This window comes from Mus caroli, unplaced genomic scaffold, assembly GCF_978045245.1.
Source record: "Mus caroli unplaced genomic scaffold, Mus_caroli_1 scaffold_19, whole genome shotgun sequence".
NCBI lineage: Eukaryota > Metazoa > Chordata > Mammalia > Rodentia > Muridae > Mus > Mus caroli.
Window position 1 is genome coordinate 65,037,794 of NW_028227274.1, and position 13,035 is coordinate 65,050,828.

The window sequence follows — 13,035 nt, forward strand, 5'->3', positions numbered from 1 at the left end:
CTGGAAAATCTAAATAAAATGAATGATTTCTAGACAGATTCCACTTACCAAAGTTAAATCAAGAACAGGTAAACTATATAAACAGTCCTATAACCCTTAAGGAAATAGAAGCAGTCATTAAAAATCTCCTAAACAAAAGAAGCCCAGGGTCAGTTGGTTTTAGCACAGAATTCTATCAGACGTTCAAAGAAGCACTAATAACAATACTTCTCAAACTATTCCACAAAATAAAAACAGAAGGAACAGTACCAAATTCATTCAATGAGGCTACAGTTACCCTGATATCTAAACCACACAAAGACTCAAGAAAGAAAGAGAATTTCAGACCAATGTTGTGTATAAACATTGACACAAAAATACTCAATAAAATTCTCGCAAACCAAATCCAAGAACACATCAAAAACATCATTCACCATGACCAAGTAGGCTTCGTCCCAGAGATGGTTCAACATACAAAAATCCATCAATATAATCCAACATATTAAAAAACGTGAGCTGGGTGGTGGTGGCGCACGCCTTTAATCCCAGCACTTGGGAGGCAGAGACAGGCAGATTTCTGAGTTTGAGGCCAGCCTGGTCTACAAAGTGAGTTCCAGGACAGCCAGGGCTATACAGAGAAACCCTGTCTCGAAAAAACATAATAATAATAATAATAAATAATAATAATAATAATAATAATAATAATAAAATAAAAAATAATAAGAAAAGTGAAAGAAAACCGCATGACCATCTTATTAGATGCAGAAAAAGCCTTTGACAAAATCTAATACCCCTTCAGTTAAAAGTCTCAGAAAGATCTTGGATACAAGGCAGATACGGAAACATAATAAAGGCAATATACAGCAAGCCAATAACCAGCATCAAATTAAATATAAACTTAAAGCAATCCCACTGAAATCAGGGACAAGACAAGGCTGCCCACTCTCTATCTATTCAATACAGTACTTGAAGTTCCAGCTAGAGCAATTAGGCAACAAAAAGGAGCTCAAGGGGATACAAATTGGAAAGGAAGAAGTCAAGGTATCATTATTCACAAGTAAGCTACCCCCAACATTCTACCAGGGAATTTGTACAGCTGATTCGACGACTTTAGCAAAGTGGCTGGATACAAAATCAAATCAAAGAAATCAGTAACCCTCCACTGTTAAGTCAGAGTAGTATAATGAAATAAACTCACACCATCGATTTCCAAGATCCATGGGTGTTCAGAGGAGAGAATTGTTTGTTCTAACAATATATTAAGTCTAATGGGAGAGACATACAAGGGAAGAGGAATATATTGGGATGAAAACAGTAAAAAAGCAAACTGGAGATGGATTATTTTCCTTGGATTAGGGACATTGGTAAAATGACTGTTAGCATCGCTGCCTAAGCTCTTTGTATGTATCTGCTCACTCCATTCTAACACCTCTGAGACGAATACTATTTTATTGCATGATAGTCCTCTGTTACTTTCTTGCTCACGGGTGTCATAAAACCCTGTGATGCATCAGATTTGACTTGTGGACTGCAGCACCGAGTCTCCCTCTTGTTTGCTCTGTATTGTTCTGCATGACCTGTCTAGCGACTGAAGCAAAGGCTAACTTCTCACTGCTCGGCAGAGCATTCTAAAGTTTCCTTTAAGACTTGTCCAAAACCTCCATGGCTATTCTCATCTCCATCCTCTTCTATGAGTCAGAAGATCCCCCATGTAACATTAGATTATCCTTTGTAAGTGTGAAAACAATCCAAAGATGTTAACGCTTTTATGTTGGTCCCCCCACCCCATGTTGTCATATCTGCTAAAAGCATTGCCTATAATGTGCTTAATGAGGAGACTGTCATGAGCTGCGCATCAAGTATCCAGGTTTTATTATCATTTCCGTTGAAACTCAGCAGAATGGAATCCTCTTCATTTGCATTTGAGTGGTACTTTACGCACATTTTTTTTTTTTCTGCAGACATTGCCACGGTAATTTTTTTTTTTCTTAAATCCCTTCAGCCTTCTTGCAATGAGCTTCTGGGCACACAGATAAAATGCTCAATAAATGCTTCAGGAATAAAGAGATGATTTCTCCAAATTATCCTTTGTTGATAAGTCAATATTGCTGCCATTAATTTCCACTCTGTGCATGGACAAAAACAAGTTTTGTGTAATCATAACACAGGACTTAGAGTGATACAATGCATTTTAATTTAGAAAACCTTATTATAGTTAGTTTGTCCTGCAGACTTATTCTTCTTGTTGTCTCTTTCTTAGAAAATAGTCTGTTAGTTCAATAAATCTGGTGCACACGCTGCTGATCTTACATAGAAAATGAAGCACCCTTTGACACTGACATGTGGCAGCCTCTTGTAAAATGCTCCAATCTTTCTATTAGTTTCTGGGAGGCATTTTACATTTAACTATGGCATATCATGCTGAAGCCCCTCCTCAAAAACCATCCTAATTGAAGGAAGCTGTATTATACAGATGTGACACATTCCATTTCTGTCAGTCATGTGCATTTTACTATGAACTAGAGGATCCAAGAAATTATATGCAGAGAGTTATGAAGTCATGGGTATTCTGAACCCTCCAGGGCTTGTTTAACTGTACTGCCCAGAAAACCATCAGACTTGGTCACATGGTGTCCAGAACATTCCAGTGCTGCTGTGCTAGCTTCTGAATGTGCATGCTCCTGAATGTGAAAACTAATGGAGTAGATTGGTTTTTTTTCTTGTACCAGAATGATGTAATGATCACATAAGGTGAATCTACCATCGCTAATAGGGATTTTCCCAGAAGAGAGGGCCTCTGTCATTTTCTTCCATCACTGGAGAAATGATCAACAGTTATTTGGCGGATGGGGAGAGACTCCTTTGTTCTTTGTTACAATCTGAATTTCTAGCACACTAGAAATTGCTAGAAATTTCTAGTGAATTCTGCTGCATCATCTGAGGGTAAAGGTAAGAAAGCCTTTATCTTCTTGATGTTTTGTAGTCTAATAGTTTATGCTACTAGGGTGTCCCATCCGCAAGTGTGTTTTTCAATTAGCTTGCTATAAAACACCTGCAACAGTATTTCTGCTATTTGTTAACACTGATATATTAATTTCCTTATGTCATTATAAGTGAAGTGTTCTTCAATGTTCCATAGTCTTTCTTTCAAGATAAAGTATAACTTACAGAAGTCAGATTGTTTGAATTAATAGGTTTGCCCCCTTAATCCATGCATGATTAAGGGTAAGATTTTTAATCCTTGGCTTCACTTTATTCATTCATAAAATGGTATGTCATAGAGTTGTTTTAAAGATTAAAAGAACTAATCTATGTGCTTAAGACTATCTGGGAGCTGAAGAGATGGTTTAGCAGTTAAGAGTACTGTGGCTTTTCCAGGGGGTCCACGTTTGATTCTCAGCACACAGGTTGTAGCTCACAGCTTTCTGTAACTCCAGGCCCAGAAAATCCAATGCCCATACACATAAAAATAAATAAAAGACACGATCTGACAAATATGAAAGCATGGTAAGGGCTCTTCTTTGAGCATTTGTATCATCACTAGTGACTTATTCTCCTTTCAATAAACTGCCATTGAACTACTACAGCATTCGATACATGGCCAGTACAAAAGAGAACTATTCAAAACCATCTGAGGCTGTAGAAAGTAAAAGCTTAATATTTGTTTTATCAACATTTCAACCTGTGCTTTTCTAAGACATGTATCAAACCATACTGTCTCTAGACAATCACTCTGCATTGTCTTGCTTAAATTGTTTTCATTTTTCCTTATCTCGGAATCCATCCAGATGTCTATTCGAATATCGTCGTCAACAACATATTTTCTTAACCGTCTTGAGTTATTGTAACTCATGAGAACAACTATCATGAACGATGTGACTAAGCCCAGCAGAAACACCAACAGAAACAGATCAAATTAGCACAATCATGTCCAACCAGCTATTTGTTATGTAAAAGCAATGAGTTTATAGAATTTTAAATTGAGAACTTTTTAGTTATGGCTTACTTCATTCCAGCCCGGCACTCTGTCTCTCCTTCTGTTGTCCTGATGAATGTCAGCTATTTTCTGAGTCCCAGGAGTCAGTGGGGCTCCGTTCTTCCACACATCCCTATTGACTTTCTCGGCTGTTCAGAGTGGAAGAGCGCTTACTTTCCATGCTTATTGACCCCGCCTTCTGCCCCACCCCTACTCATTCTACAGTTGGACCTATCCCATGAGTTTTTGGTTATTGTGCCTCGACAGTTCTCCGAATTTCCAGTTGCTTCTTGATATTCTCTATTTCTTCGCCTGCACTAGTCGTAAATTTGTTTCAAGTCTCTTTTTACAATCTTCCAAGGACTTTTGAGAAAGTAGCATCAAAATGTTGTCAAATAATTCCAGTGTCTCTGCTGGCTCCGAGTTAACATCTATGGATTGATTGTTTGTTTGTTTGTCCAAGTCCTGATTTTCCCAGCTTGCTTCCTTGGGCGTCACTCAAACACAGGAAGAGAATGGTATCCATCTTGTCACTGGTGGTGGGAGGGGAGGTCCAGAGACTGTCCGTCAACTTGAGGTTTGAGGTGGGATGGGTCAGCTACAAGACTGCGAGGAAGTTCTGCTCCTTATGGGGTTTCTCTGAGAGTACACAGGCTGCGGGGAAAGGCCTGGCTCCTCCGGTGTTAAGTGATGGAGTCTTGACTTTGTCCCAGGCCTCTTTTTATACCATGGCAGTAAAGGGCAGAGGCTATTTTGTTGCCATTGGGTAGAGGGAACCTATACCTTGATGTAGGTTACGTCTGTGTTTTGCTTGCAGTAAAGCAGTTTTATTAAAAGTTTCTTTTTTATTTTTTCTCTTTTCTTTTTTGCCTAGCTGTCCCTTTTCCTGATTCTTTGACTGTTGTTTTTTCCCCCTAACTCTGCCCAATGATATTTCTGGGTTGCTAACTTTTCTGAGTCCAAATAGGAATCTAAACATGACATGTTTAGCCTCAAATTGCAATTTCCCTAGCTAGCCTGTCAACTTCCCATCTTTTCCTTTAAAAAAACAAAAAAAACAAAAAACAAATTACTGGCCGGGCGTGGTGGCGCACACCTTTAATCCCACCACTTGGGAGGCAGAGGCAGGCGAATGTTTGAGTTCGAGGCCAGCCTGGTCTACAGAATGAGTTCCAGGACAGCCAGGACTACAGAGAAACCCTGTCTCGAAAAACAAAAACAAAAACAAAAACAAAAAACAAACACAAAAACAAAAACAAAAAACAAAACCAAAAATAAACAAAAACCAAAAACCCAAGTTGTTGCTTGTGCATTTGCTTATGTGTTTTGTGTGTGTGTGTACATGCTGTTTATGTGTTCTCTGTGTGTGTAGATGGAGAGCTCTGGTTTTCTCTTCCTCCCATGTGGCTTCTGAGTATTGACTTTAGTATGTCCGTCTTGACCGCAAGCGCCCTTTCCTGAGAAATGATCTCACTGAAACAACATTCTATTCGTTATTCACAAATCCAGAATTTTTAGTTGTACTTAGTGGAAAATGTAGAAGAAAAAAAATCACTTATCCATGTTTTTAAAAGGGAAGCAAGAATTATAAATAATAAGAAAACATATTTGAATATTTGGTATTTGTGCATATATCCAGAAAAATTAAAACACATTTCTGAAGTAAAGCTAGTAAAATATGTATTTTATATAATAATTTGTGGTGCAGATCCTTCCATAACAGAGAGGAAAAACACTCTAAAATTTTCATACAACATTGGTACCATCTTAGGATAATTTTTACATTACTAACTGATGCTGTAAAATCCTATTAGTGTTTTCTATCTCAGTAGGTGTAAAACATATCTGAAAGAGTCTAAGTACAGGGAGGCTGGATCAGTTAGACATGAATTTCACTGTGTTCGTAGAGCTAGTGAGATGGCTTCTTAGGTTAAAAGCATTTGCTGCTAAGCCTGATGACTTTAATTCATCCTTTGGACCCACAGGTGGAAGGAGAGAACCAAAGTCTGTAGGGAGTCCTCTGACCTCCAAGTGCATGAGCTCTTTCTGTTTTCCCCTCCCCTCCCCTCCCCTCCCCTCCCCTCCCCTCCCCTCCCCTCCCCTCCCCTCCCCTCCCCTCCCCTCCCCTCCCCTCCCCACCTCACACTCTCTCTTTCTTATGTGTGGGAGCATGAGTGCACACATGCACGCACACACACACACACACATACACACACACACACAGGCAAACAGTAATAAATGTTAACTGTCTATATTTTTGCCTAGAGGAGACAGTAGTATTGCAGGATGAAAATAACCAGATAAATTCTCTTCTGTCCTTCATCTAAGACAAATTTATCATAAGAAGGAATAAGTGAATCTAACACAAAGTAATTGTGAATAAGTCATGATAGGTCAGGTTTTCAGCATACTGTATATTTCAGTATTACTTTTTTTTTCCTTATGTGCACAGACACAGTTCATCAAGCAACTGAAAGTAGTACAACACCGGGGAATGGCTCATTATGTCTGGTTTGCTCAGGCCCTATGACATTCTTTTAGTGCGTCTACGGCACACAGAGCTCAGGGTTGCCATGTGTAGCCCCGGAATGGGTTCCGGAATGGCAGCATTCAATGATCCACCGGGGAGCCCGTCTCCCATTTTGCTAATGTCAGCACACCACGGTGCAGCACTGAGGCAGATGGTTTTATATGTCACATCTTGCAGAGTCATTCTAGTGTACCTTTAGGAGGCTTTGAGTACGCAAGTAGTAACATCAATTGCTCATGGCCACTGCTGTTATAGACGTTCTAGAACAAAGGTTACAAACTGATAACTGTAGTTCAGATTGGTACAAAGTGATTTGTTGCCTCTGATTCTTTGGTGGCAAAATTAAAGTAAGCAAGCAGGCAAACAAACACCAGGAAGAAAAGGAGAAGATATTCCTGGGTACATTCCTTAACAGTCATTTTAACAAGACAATGAGAAACATTTAATGTTTTTTCCTAGTCGGCTTTCTTGCAGAGCTCTGAGAGTTTTGGTGGACCTGGTTTCAGTGTCTCCCACTAAAAACAAAATAAAACCGGTTCCCTCTGGCTATTGTTGGCTTCCACAGAGAGGCTATAAAAATGTTAGGAGTGCAATGCAGTTCTAGGCGGCCATGGACTAAACCCCTAAAGAGCAGTAAAGGTTCATTCTATGAGGCTTGTGCTAGCTGTGGGATTCCACAGAGACACAGCTCATGCCATGAACCACAGCATGTGCCCAGATTTAGATTTATAGCAAATGCCTACCATGATATAAAGATACAACTGGAAAATATGTCACAGAAGTCGGGGCAGAACAGTGGACCTTATTTATGGCTTCTCTTCTCAGTGCTCTTCAGCACAGAAGGATATGGTAGGTCCACTTGGAAGAATATGTTGGCAAAGGGATGGGGGGGACAGATGGTCAAGACTCTGTGCTATCGGTTGTCTTTGGTTAAAATTATATTAATTCACAAAATGTATTGCTTTGAAACAATCATACCACATTAATAGTTTCCTATGAAAAGAGTTAAAATTCAGCTTTCACAAAAGTAGGAGGGGACTTTCCCACATTTCAATTGCTATGATAAATGCACACTAAAGTGAAAATTCTTCACTATAGCACATCTTCAGGCTTCAAATTTGCTTAAAGTTACTTATAATGAGGGGCTTTTGATTCTTAATTTCTTTCTTATTTTTCAAATTAGATGCAAATTAATGGGTATTATGTATTTTGTTTATATTTGCTTCTATTACTTTCTGATGGTCTCTAGTTTATCCATTTCCCTGAAAATAATAAAATGTAAATATTCTTTTGGGACATGCAAAACTCCATTCCATATTTGTGTGTGCATGAGTGTGTGTGTGTGTGTGTGTATGTTTCTTTGTTCATTCAACTGTTGATTCTGGGCTAGTACCATGTCTTGGCTATTGCAAAGAGTTGTGTAGCAATGATTGCTACTTTGTTGAGCATCTCTGTGGCATGCAGACTAGGATTCCCTCCAGTAGATACCTTGAGTGGATTGCTTAATCATATGGCACTTCTGGTTTTAGTCTTCTGGTGTAAGTTTGTACTGATTTCCACAGTGGGCAGCATGATTTACATCCCACCAGCAGTGATAAGGGATCCTTCCCTAGCATCTTCGATACTACTTGTTTTGGAATCTACTTTTTGAAATTATATATATATATATATATATATATATATATATATATGTATATATGTATATATATGTATATATGTATATATGTGTATATATGTATATATATATACGTATATATGTATATATATGTATATGTATATATGTGTATATATGTATATATGTATATATGTATATATGTATATATGTATATATGTATATATGTATATGATATTTGGATTTATAGCATAGTTTTTATCTGAGTGTGGAAGCCAACTGTAATTTTCTAGTTCCATATTATAGGGAAGCTTTTCTATTTTCCTTATAATGAAATTGATTTATTTATGATGAGCAGGGCACCAGCTGTGTTCTGGCACATGTGTAGAATCTCCTTATATTGCCTGCTTTTGTGAGTGGCAACCACTGGCTTTTGGGTATTGGGAAAATTATTCTCTCTATTCCCTGATAGGACTGAGGTACCCCCAGGCACTAAATGGTAACATTGCTATGCTCCCTTGGAACACTCTTTTTTTTTTTTGCATGTTTTAAATTTTGCTGTCTCTAGGACAAAAAGAAAAAAAAGGCTGAGCCTTTATTAAAAGCATTTTAGATTTATCATTTTAAAAGATAATCATCCACTGGAATGTACCGAATCTCTGACCTTTTCAAGGTGTCTGTCTTCTGAGTAAGAATATTATCATTTATCTTTTAAATGACTCATTTTGGGTGGTGGCAAAGATTTCTGGTCTCTGACACTTAATTCTTCGTGTGATCATCTCTTTGGTACCCCAAGCATATTGCTTTATGTGCTTCTCATTTTTTCCCCCACACCAATTAGGGATGATTTCCTGTCATTGTGTAACAGAGAGCCTCATAATATGCTTCAAGAATTCCAATAAGCCTTGCATTTTCACATTTCTTCATTAAATAATTTGAAGCTGGGCATGGTGGCACAGCTCTCGGGGTTCTTAATATTGCAGGGGGCGAGGCAAGAGGCTTAGGAGTGCATGTCCAGGCTGTGCACATACCAAGAACACTCATTCTTTATTTGTTTAAAAGGAGTAAATAGTTTGGTGAACACTTAGTATCTTCCAGAACAGAATTGAGAAGTTAAAAAAGAGTTACTAACTCTGGATTCACAGTACAGAAGAGACAGAGAGGAAGCCCCGTGAGTAAGTTTTCCATGATTTGAAGAAAACAGGAAGAGTTGGCTAAGCAGACTGTACTGTCGGGAGGGGAAATGACTCACCTTCTGTTGGGAATCAAAAATTATTAAAAGATAATGTCATTTAGATCCAGCAGTGAACAAAGGAGAGGAAGAGGCATTCTAAGAAAAAGGTGTACCAGGGAGAAAGTCAAAGTTGTCTCAAAGGACAGTCATCATATCATAATTTCGCCAAGCTGTGGAGAGCTGTGGGGAGTGAGGGGGTGCACATGTATACGGTGCTGGATCAGGCCTAGGCTGTGAATGCTAGTGTGACAGTAAACACTGAGAAATGCCATTGATATAAAGTTCTGTGTAACAATATGTATACAAGTTAAGTAACAGCAGGATATAAAATACATACACCAGGCACCCCCAAAGTGGCTTTGCCTAATTACAGCTACCCCATAATTTTAATTGAAAAATAGCATATTTCATATAGGGTGGTTTTTAGTGTTGGCAACTTGACAAAAATCTAGAATCATCTGGTACAGGAGCCTTTGGGCACACAGATGGGGGATTATCATGATTACCTAGTTGATGTGAGAAGATCCATTTTAGGGGTGAGGTAGTATCATTCCCAGGATGGGGATCCTGGATGGTATAAATGGTGAGAGGGAGCCGAAACTGCTCCTTCCTTCTTGATGGCAACCATCATGGGACCAGCTGCTTCTAGATGCTGCTGTGTTGGCTTCCCTGTCATGATGCTCTGTGGCTTGGACTGTGAGTCAGGATTCACTGCGTATTTATAGGCATTTGGGTTATGTCAAATTTAAACAAAAGCACTGAGCATGATCCGACGTACTTCTAAGAGTTCTAGACTCATCTAACTGTAGAGTGGCCAATGTAGATAGATTATCTGGTCAACTTTTCTAGGATGTTTTCTCTCATGTTGTTAAACCAGTTTGTACAACTACCTGTTTCTTATGCAGGCGATGGTTGGAATTGACTTAGCTAAATACTTTTTTGCTAAAGTGAAGCAGTACAAAAGTGTGATCTCTGATTTAAATTTTTATTTCTCTGATCATCCATGACATTGAATGTTTTTTCCCCAATACAACTACTGGTTACTTCTAGTTATTGAAATTCTGATCAATTCTTTTATCATATACTATGAGCTTCTTATTTTCCTGTTGATATGTGTTCTTCATGTTTTCTTTGTTAAGTGATTTTCTCATGTTTTCCTGTCAAGCAGTGAGAAAAATAACTAACATACTAGTGATACTGGGATTGCCTGTAAGAATGGCTTGGAGACTAGATAGAAGTGGATAACAGAAGAGAGAGGGACTACAAGCTGACCAAGCAGTAGATTGGACAATGGAATTCAAGAGACAAACCTTAACTTAGCTTGAGAAAAATCTTTTGAAAATGGAAACTATTGATAGCTCTTTGGTGTGTGCAATCAGAAAGCCTTAGTGTGTGTTTGGTAGTAGAAGGCTGTCATTTAAGATTTCATAAGAGCCATGACATCTGCAAATATAGATGTTACTTCAAGGAACAATTGCATTAAAATTAGTAGATATTCAGTCATACTGACAGACTGTCTTAGTCAGTCTTCCATTGTTGAGAAGGGACAAGTTTTATAAATGAAAACATTCAATTGGGGTTGGATTACAATTTCAGAGGTTTAGTCTGTTATCTTCATGGCAGGAAACAAGGAAGCACATAAGCAGATATGGTGCTGGAATAGTGGGATTGGCAGGCAGCAACAGCAAAGGAGAGAGAGAGAGAGAGAGAGAGAGAGAGAGAGAGAGAGAGAGAGAGAGAGAGAGAGAGAGAGAGAGAGAGAGAGAGAGAGAGAGAGAGAGAGAGACTAGGCTTGGAAACTCCAAAGCTCACACCCCAGTGACACACTTCTTTCAACAAGGCCACCCTACTCTAACAAGGTCACACCTCCAAATTGCCCTAATGACTAAGTATTCAAATCTATGAGCCTATGGGGGCCATTCCTATTCAAACCACAACACAGACCAATGGAAAAGATTTTGGTAAGCATGGACCAGATTCTCCCTGCTTCCCCTCAGAGAATGTGGCCCAACTGACACTGGATGTCAGAGGGCAAGCTTCTGTTGTCTAAAAAAAAAAAAAAAAACCCCAATTTGTGGCACTTAGCTACAAAAACCGAAGGAGACAAACACATGCCACTGGCTACATTATGCATGCTAGGGTTCCTGCTTCATTGAAGAGGTCTCTGATGCCCACTTGGAAGTGTGAAGGAAATGCAAAAATCAGAATCGAGAAATGACAGTGTCCTTAGATTAATGGGCATGTTGTAGATTGCAGCCATTCAAAAGTTCAGTAAAGCAGGGGGTCCCATGCTTCTTTAAGATCAGGGAGTGTGGGAGGTGAGCTCCAGGGCATGTCTTGGTTTCCCAGATGTGGAAATTTACATCCTACTGCAAGATTATTTAGACTTGGAAGCTCTATCTGGGCAACCCATCAAGGTTCAACAATTCAGGTATGAACTGAAATGGAGTTCAGCTAGCCACCTGAATGGGATGGGAGAGGGGGCAGTATTTGTTACTTGGGCTGTCATGACAACATACCACTGATTGGGGCTTAAATAAGGGATGTGTTTTCTCATGGTAATGGAGAGTGGGTGTTTTCCTCTAAGGCTCTTGTCCTGGTTTGCACAGATCTTCCTGGTCTGTAGGTTGGTTCATAGACTCTGTATACTGTTTCTTCTCTATATAGAAACACGAAACAGATACTTTAGAGCCTGTCATTCTTTTTTTTTTTTTTTTTTTTTTTTTTTTTGGTTTTTCAAGACAGGGTTTCTCTGTATAACCTTGGCTGTCCTGGAACTCACTTTGTAGGCCAGGCTGGCCTCAAACTCAGAAATTCGCCTGCCTCTGCCTCCCAAGTGCTGGGATTAAAGGCTAAGAGCCTGTCATTCTTATGGTCTTCTTTTAACTTAATTCCTCCCTTATAGACCCTGCCTGCAAATACAGCTGTATTCTGAGGTACAGAAGATTAGAATTTCAGGATGAATTCTGAAGGGACTTGCTTTAACTTATAATATGGTTCCATGAATGTTGCACCCTGAAGATAATGAGAGGATATTTCTACTTTCTATAACAGAGAAGAATGGACTTGAAATAGAATAACATAATAGAATGAAAAAGTAAGAATGAAAATATTGCTGTTTATTGATGATGTCAACCGAACATCTTTGCTGGAAGGTGAAGTATTCCTGCCTAACCCTCAGAATTGAAAATTCTATCTTTGGATCACCCAAAGCTACCTAGTTCCCTCCTGCATTGTTTCCTAAATGAAACAACTGAACAGCAGTTGCAGACTTGAAATGAAATCAGTTTCTAATGTCTATACTTCAGAAAGAAATTAGTTTCTTTATGACCTTGCCAAGCTTGCTTTTGTCTCTGGTCTCTTGTTTTGTTCATCACACAAATGTTCATCTCTATATGGAAGTAAAACAGCATCGCACAGTCTGCCTATAAAGAAAAAATATGGATAAAGCTTAGACAAAGAGCTAGCCTGAGGGACGGACGTGAAGTGTGAGTTGTTCTGATTCCCTCTGTTAAACATGTGCTGTAAGACGTATTCCTTCTTGATAAGTTATTTCTCTACCAGTGTAATGAGCCAATTCAAGGCTGATTAGATTATATTAAATGCAAGTTGTGAGGAAGGAGAAGAAGGAAGAGAAGAGAGAAAGGCCACAGAGAGAGGAGAAGAAGAAGAAGAAGAAAGAAAAGAGACCAATGTGGCTGGAT